Here is a 7,896-nt window from a genome sequence, read left to right on the forward strand (position 1 = left end):
ACAAATGAAATGTTTCCAATGTCTATAAACTGGTGATTGCGATGGTGGTGTTTTGTACAATAGTTCTACTTAATCACTTCTCTGAAAGGTATGCACTCCACAGTGGTAAGCGCATCGACCGATTATGTGATTGCGAGAAAAGAATAGACTTGTGTCCAGAATGAAGCCAACTTTCTTCATGGTTGCTGGCCAGTGTACTACGTGGAGAAGAAAACGAATGGAGAGCCCCAAACAAACTTCCTTATGTGTCAGTGGGGAGCTCGCATTTGGCTCGATCTATGTGGTCCATGGCTTCCAAAAATAGAGTCTGGGAAATGCATCTGCACTGTATGGTGGCTCATTTCACACTTTCTATTAGCTGATGAGCAAATTTTGTGACATTATCCACAATAAAAATGGCGGCCTACAGCTAACCACAGCTTAGGACTCAGCCATTGGAAGGCTGAAACGGGTGTGGCGGGCATGCAACGAAAACATTACCTTATATGGCGTTGGAGCGGGCAGCAGTGACAACACAGAAGGCAGCATAACTACTTTAGGACAGTAACAGCAACCAAGAAACAGTCACCACATGACAATGCCCGATGAGTACTTGGCCAAAAGTTCACGGATTTTAAACCACTTGACGCAGCTGAAAGATAGAGAGAATTTTATCAATATATATTACCGCGACATCATGTATTTATATCTCTAAATTTCTTGTTTAAGAAATCATTCATGTAAGAGACTCGTACGTTCATACCATTGTTAGACTGCTGCGTAGACTCCCTTAGGAAGGACATAGAAATAGGCATTCCTGACGCTGAAAAACAAATAACTCACTAGGTCTGGATGGAAGCCCCATTTGGTTTTACAGAGAGTATTCTTTGTCTTTAGCCTCTTACATAGCTTGCATATATCGGTGGATCTCTTGCCCACCACAAAGATTCAAGTAACTGGGAAAAATTGCAGGTGATTCTCATACACACTGAAGAGCGAAAGGAATTGGTACACCTACCTAACTAATATCGTCTAGGGCAGAAGTGCTGCAGCATGACTTGGCATGGACTTGACTAATGTCTTAAGTACTGCTGAAGGGAATTGACACCATGAATCCTGCAGGGCTGTCCACAAATCTGTAAGAGTACGAGGGGGTGGAGATCTCTTCTGAACAGGACTTTGCAAGGCATCCCAGATATGATCACTAATGTTCATGCCTGGGGAGTTTGGTGGCCAACAGAAGTGTTTAAACTCAGAAGATTGTTCCTGGAGCAACTCTGGAGCAAATCTAGACGTGTGGAGCATCACATTGTCCTGCTGTAATTTCCCAAGTCCATCTAAATGGACATGAATGGATGCAGGTGATCACATAGGATGCTTATGTACGTGTCAGCTGTCAGAGTCATATCTAGACAGATCACAGGTCCCATATCACTCCAATTGTACATGCCTCACACCATTACAGGGCTTTCAGCAGAACTGAAATCTCAAGAAGTTTGTGGAATGGTTGGACTTCAGTCGTCATTGGTCCTGTTCTTCCAGGAACTTTATCAGGCCGCAGCGATGCTGGAAATTTGAAGTTTTACCATATTCGTAATATTCACAGTACACTTGCGAAATGGTTGTGCAGGAAAATCCCCACCTCATCACTACCTCCGAGATGCTGTGTCCCATTGCTCGTGCACCGACTATAATACCACATCCAAACTCACTTAAATCTTGATAACCTGCCATTTCAGCAGCAGTAACAAATCTAACAGCTGCGCCAGACACTTGTTATCTTATATAGGCGTTGTCGAATGCAGCGCCGTATTCTGCCTGTTTACATATCTCTGTACTTGGATACGCGTGCATATACCAGTTTCTTTGGTGCTTCAGTGAATAAGAGAGGTAAAAGAATGGACCTGCAAAATTACAGACGAGTATCCTTAACGTTGGCTTGCTACAGAAGCTTTGAACACATTCTGATTTCGAATATAATAAATTTCTTTAAGACAGAAAAGCTTCTGTCCACAAATTAGCACAGATTTAGACAGCATCACTTGTACGAAAATCAGCTTCCCTTTTCTCTCATGATGTCCTGTGTACCATGAATGAATGATAACAGGCAGCTTCATTATTCCTAGAATTCCAGAAAGCATTTGACACAGTGCCTCCCTGAAAACTGTTAACTAAGCTCTGAGCATACAGAATACTCTCTCAGATGTGAGTCTGGCTAAAAGACTTCTTAGGTAATGGAACCCATATGCTACCCATGACAGCGAATATTGAACAGAGATCAATCAATAAGGAGTGCCCCAGGCAAGTGTGATAGGATCATTCTTGTTCTCTATACACATAAACAACCTGATGAGTAGGGTGAGCGGCAATCTGTTATTGCTAGCTGACGACGCCGTATTGTACGGGAAGTTTCGTCACTGGGTGACTGTTGGTACAGGATGACTTAGGCAAAATTTCCATTTGGTGCGATGTTTGCTCTAAATGTACAAAAATGTAAGTTAATGCAGACGACTACTAAAAATAAACCAATGGTGTTGGAAAGTAGTATTAGTGATGTGCTCACAGTCACATCGATTAAATACCTGAACGTAACACTGCAAAGCAAAATGGAACAAACGTGTCAGATTGGTAGTAGGGAAGGCGAACGGTCGACTTCGGTTTATTGGGGAGAATTCTAGAAAGGTGTAGCTCATTTATAAGGGAGGTCGTGTCTACATCTACATCTACATTTACATCTACATTTATACTCCGCAAGCCACCCAACGATGTGTGGCGGAGGGCACTTTACGTGCCACTGTCATTACCTCCCTTTTCTGTTCCAGTCGCGTATGGTTCGCGGGAAGAACGACTGTCTGAAAGCCTCCGTGTGCGCTCGAAGCTCTCTAATTTTACATTCGTGATCTCCTCGGGAGGTATAAGTAGGGGGAAGCAATATATTCGATACCTCATCCAGAAACGCACCCTCTCGAAACCTGGCGAGCAAGCTACACCGCGATGCAGAGCGCCTCTCTTGCAGAGTCTGCCACTTGAGTTTATTAAACATCTCCGTAACGCTATCACGGTTACCAAATAACCCTGTGACGAAACGCGCCGCTCTTCTTTGGATCTTCTCTATCTCCTCCGTCAAACCGATCTGGTACAGATCCCACACTGATGAGCCATACTCAAGTATAGGTCGAACGAGTGTTTTGTAAGCCACCTCCTTTGTTGATGGACTACATTTTCTAAGCACTCTCCCAATGAATCTCAACCTGGTACCCGCCTTACCAACAATTAATTTTGTATGATCATTCCACTTCAAATCGTTCCGCACGCATACTCCCAGATATTTTACAGAAGTAACTGCTACCAGTGTTTGTTCCGCTATCATATAATCATACAGTAAAGGATCCTTCTTTCTATGTATTCGCAATACATTACATTTGTCTATGTTAAGGGACAGTTGCCACTCCTTGCACCAAGTGCCTATCCGCTGCAGATCTTCCTGCATTTCGCTACAATTTTCTAATGCTGCAACTTCTCTGTATACTACAGCATCATCCGCGAAAAGCCGCATGGAACTTCCGACACTATCTACTAGGTCATTTACATATATTGTGAAAAGCAATGGTCCCATAACACTCCCCTGTGGCACGCCAGAGGTTACTTTAACGTCTGTAGACGTCTCTCCATTGATAACAACATGCTGTGTTCTGTTTGCTAAAATCTCTTCAATCCATCCACACATCTGGTCTGATATTCCGTAGGCTCTTACTTTGTTTATCAGGTGACAGTGCGGAACTGTATCGAACGCCTTCCGGAAGTCAAGAAAAATAGCATCTACCTGGGAGCCCGTATCTAATATTTTCTGGGTCTCATGAACAAATAAAGCGAGTTGGGTCTCACACGATCGCTGTTTCTGGAATCCATGTTGATTCCTACATAGTAGATTCTGGGTTTCCAAAAACGACATGATACTCGAGCAAAAAACATGTTCTAAAATTCTACAACAGATCGACGTCAGAGATATAGGTCTATAGTTTTGCGCACCTGCTCGACGACCCTTCTTGAAGACTGGGACTACCTGTGCTCTTTTCCAATCATTTGGAACCCTCCGTTCCTCTAGAGACTTGCGGTACACGGCTGTTAGAAGGGGGGCAAGTTCTTTCGCGTACTCTGTCTAGAATGGAATTGGTATCCCGTCAGGTTCAGTGGACTTTCCTCTATTGAGTGATTCCAGTTGCTTTTCTATTCCTTGGACACTTATTTCGATGACAGCAATTTTTTCGTTTGTGCAAGGATTTAGAGAAGGAACTGCAGTGCGGTCTTCCTCTGTGAAACAGCTTTGGAAAAAGGTGTTTAGTATTTCAGCTTTACGCGTGTCATCCTCTGTTTCAATGAGTGTCTGGATATGCTGTTTCGAGCCACTTACTGATTTAACGTAAGACCAGAACTTCCTAGGATTTTCTGTCAAGTCGGTACATAGAATTTTACTTTCGAATTCACTGAATGCTTCACGCATAGCCCTCCTTACGCTAACTTTGACATCGTTTAGCTTCTGTTTGTCTGAGAGGTTATGGCTGCGTTTAAACTTGAAGTGAAGCTCTCTTTGCTGTGTAGAGCTCTAGTGCAGCACATTCTTGAGTACTGCTCGAGTGTTTGGGATCCCCGCCAGGTCTCATTATAGGCAGACATTGGATCAATTCAGGTGCATGCTACTCGTTTTGTTACTTGTAGGCTCAATAATAAGCGGGCATCACAGACATACTTCGCATAATCAAGTGGGACTCCATGTAGGAAAAAGATGTTCTTTTTGTGAAGCATTATAGAGAAAATTTACAGAATCATATTTTCAGCTGACTGCAGAACGATACTACTGCCACCAATGTACATTTTGCACATGGACTGCACAGACAGGATGAGAAAAATTAGGGTTCTTAAGGAGGTATATAGACATTCGTCTTTCCCACATTCCATTATCGAGTGGAATAGGGAAGCGAATGGCTAGTAGGGGTACAAGGTACACTAATGCTGATTTGAACAGCACAGTGCTTTACTACACCTAACCCAATTAGTGTTGGTATCCCCACCACCTCTAAACCAACTTTTGCAGTTTATAAGGGGGCCTGAAATTTAACACAAACTCAGAAACATAGTGCAAAGTGGTATTTTTCACATTTACAAATAATTTTTGGTGAAAAAATGAGCGATAAGTGATAGGAAGAAACCTAAGATCTACCAGTGAAGAAAGTCCAGAACTTTCAATTTGTAGTCTGGCGCTTACCCAGTCGGCCACCAAGTCATGCTGCCATATCTAGCATTAATTAAATATTTATGAAACAGAAAGATTGCTACGTGTCAGGACCTAATACAGGTTATACATGACACAGTGCAGATCACGATATAAACAAAGAACATGCAGTGGAAGTCTATCTATTCATAACTTAAATGATGGACATTAAATAACAAACAATTATTTATATTCACAGGGATGAATAGTCCCTTTATCTGCAATTAATTTATTTGCAAAAACAAATGTTTAAATTATCTAGTTGTTTTAGGAATTGTCTAGATAGAAATTTACTCAAGTAATGCCTGTATTTAACTGTTTAAAATAATACTTACAAGATATTCCAGGCATGTATCAAATGGCTCCCTACTACCAGATAAAATAATTCTCTGGCTCTATGAAAATACTCAAGAAAATAAAGCCATATCTATATCTATATATTCTGCAAGACTCCTCCAAGTTGATTTCGAATCCAGATTCATACCCAGAAGTATGATAGATGTGGACTCAGTTTCAATAATGGATGGCCTGAAAACAATGTTCACAGTTTTTTCATAATTATTAGCTCATACATTAACTTCAAATCAAGTACTTGATAACTTCTGGAACTCTTCGTTTTGCAGCTTTTATTTATTCACAGATTTTCTAGAATTTATTAATGTTGTGCCATCCTCATTTTAAGAGGTACAATTATACATAATGGTATGATGTAGTCAGTCATATTCCTTATGTATCACTGGTTCTCTGGAACATTCAGCCAGCAGGAGGTGTTGCTTTTTTCAGCAGTGCCCAAACATTGTCACATGACTATGAGAGGCTAATGCCACCATAGTCCAGGTTTCGTGTGCAAAGATCATATGCAGTTGAGTCGCACCAAGAAAGATAGAATTTTCAGATGCTGATAACACTTGAGTTTGAAAGTTTTATTTCGATTGGTAGGTCAACAGTGGGTGATTAACCTGTTTTTTTTTGTTCATGGAGAGTATGCATAATTACACATGAAATTAGTGGACATACCAGTATCATCATTATTGGTCAGTAACATCCAATGGTGGGCTCTGTTATTATTTAACAACTGTTAAGGCTACTGTGAACAGTTATCGTATGATAGTAGAGTTTGGAAAATCAATGCAGCAATTGTAAACTTCAGTGTGAAAGTGAAACTAAATTCTACTGCCAATATAAGCATGGTACAGTCAAACCATTGCTAGGAAGTACATTATTTTCGAACTCGATAAACAAAGTAACTGGTGAACTGTGATTCTTTCCTAGCAACTTATTCACTTAAATTGAAAAACTGATGACCTCAATATTTATAAAGAAAAGAGATACTTTTTCGTTTTAGGTAACACACTCAGATTACCTGTGAAGCACATTCTCTCTATTGACCACCCCTTCCCCATGACCAAAGACCAAAATGAACATTGTCTCAATTAAAAAGCAGCAAAATATTTTGAGATGAAGTTTACACCACAAATTACAGACTTACATTGCATGAAAATTACGATAAGTAGCAGTGGTCCAAGCACTGCTACATTGATAATGCCTTCGGAAACACTCAGAAACTGCAACTTTTCATTGTTGTAGTTTTCCATTACTGAGATGGGATTCTGTGAGGAAGAGCTCCCAGTTGTAATGAGATTTATTCCATATTTTCTCTAGTAATGTTTGATGGTTAACAGAATCAAGTTATTTACTCATATCAACTAGAGGAATTTGTGTACAATCTTTTGATTCAAGAGAGGAGTATACAAAAGAAATAACATTTTCAAGAACGAAATGATAATTAAATGGACACCCTAGCTGCAAACAGGCGTTGGTATACTTCATTGGGGACCTGTTGAAAATGTGTGCCCCGACCGGGACTCGAACCCGGGATCTCCTGCTTACATGGCAGATGCTCTATCCATCTGAGCCACCAAGGGCACAGAGCATAGTGCGCCTTCAGGGACATATCCCTTGCATGCTCCCCGTGAGACCCACATTCCCAACATGTCCACACCCCTACATTCGTAATGCGCCTTATAGATGTTTCCCATCATACTTATTACTCATTATACTGTAACAAAAACAGTTCTAATTCTTTCTACTTATTATGATCACAGTTGCAAATTTTAATGATGAACAAAACAAAATATCTCAGTGTAACACGTGTCTCCTCCAAGAACATAATTTCTCTGTGAACGTACAAAAGCTAATACAAATTTGTCTCATTAGGAGGAATACTTTTAATCTCCCAACAAATCCCAAATTGTTTGGGAAAGAGATTAAAATTTTCTGTTTTACACATTTCCAATTATTGTGGGAAATACTGGAATCAGAGAAACTGGATAATAATTATTGGTACAAGTTTGTCAACATTTTATATAGGGGAACAACGATTACCTATTTTAGACATTCTGGAAAATACCACTAGCAAATAACCAGTTTATTAATGTGCACAGAGGATGTAATATTAACGACATTATGTAATTAATCACAAAATTTGCCAAGGCATAAATATATTCAAACTTTGGCCAGCTCAGTTTTGTGATTGATTTAATGTTACCACATATTATCTACTTATTCTGGAAAATACCACTAGCAAATAACCAGTTTATTAATGTGCACAGAGGATGTAATATTAACGACATTATGTAATTAATCAC

At 40.2% G+C, this 7,896-nt stretch overlaps 1 non-coding gene across 1 annotated transcript; it reads right to left on the bottom strand.

The window, feature by feature from the left end:
• Positions 1-7,099: 7,099 nt before the first annotated feature.
• Positions 7,100-7,174, bottom strand: Trnat-ugu. Its single transcript has one exon. It is a non-coding gene; the product is annotated as a tRNA-Thr (tRNA).
• Between the last annotated feature and the right edge of the window lie 722 nt (positions 7,175-7,896).

Source organism: Schistocerca americana, chromosome X (genome assembly GCF_021461395.2).
Source record: "Schistocerca americana isolate TAMUIC-IGC-003095 chromosome X, iqSchAmer2.1, whole genome shotgun sequence".
In the NCBI taxonomy this organism is placed as follows: domain Eukaryota; kingdom Metazoa; phylum Arthropoda; class Insecta; order Orthoptera; family Acrididae; genus Schistocerca; species Schistocerca americana.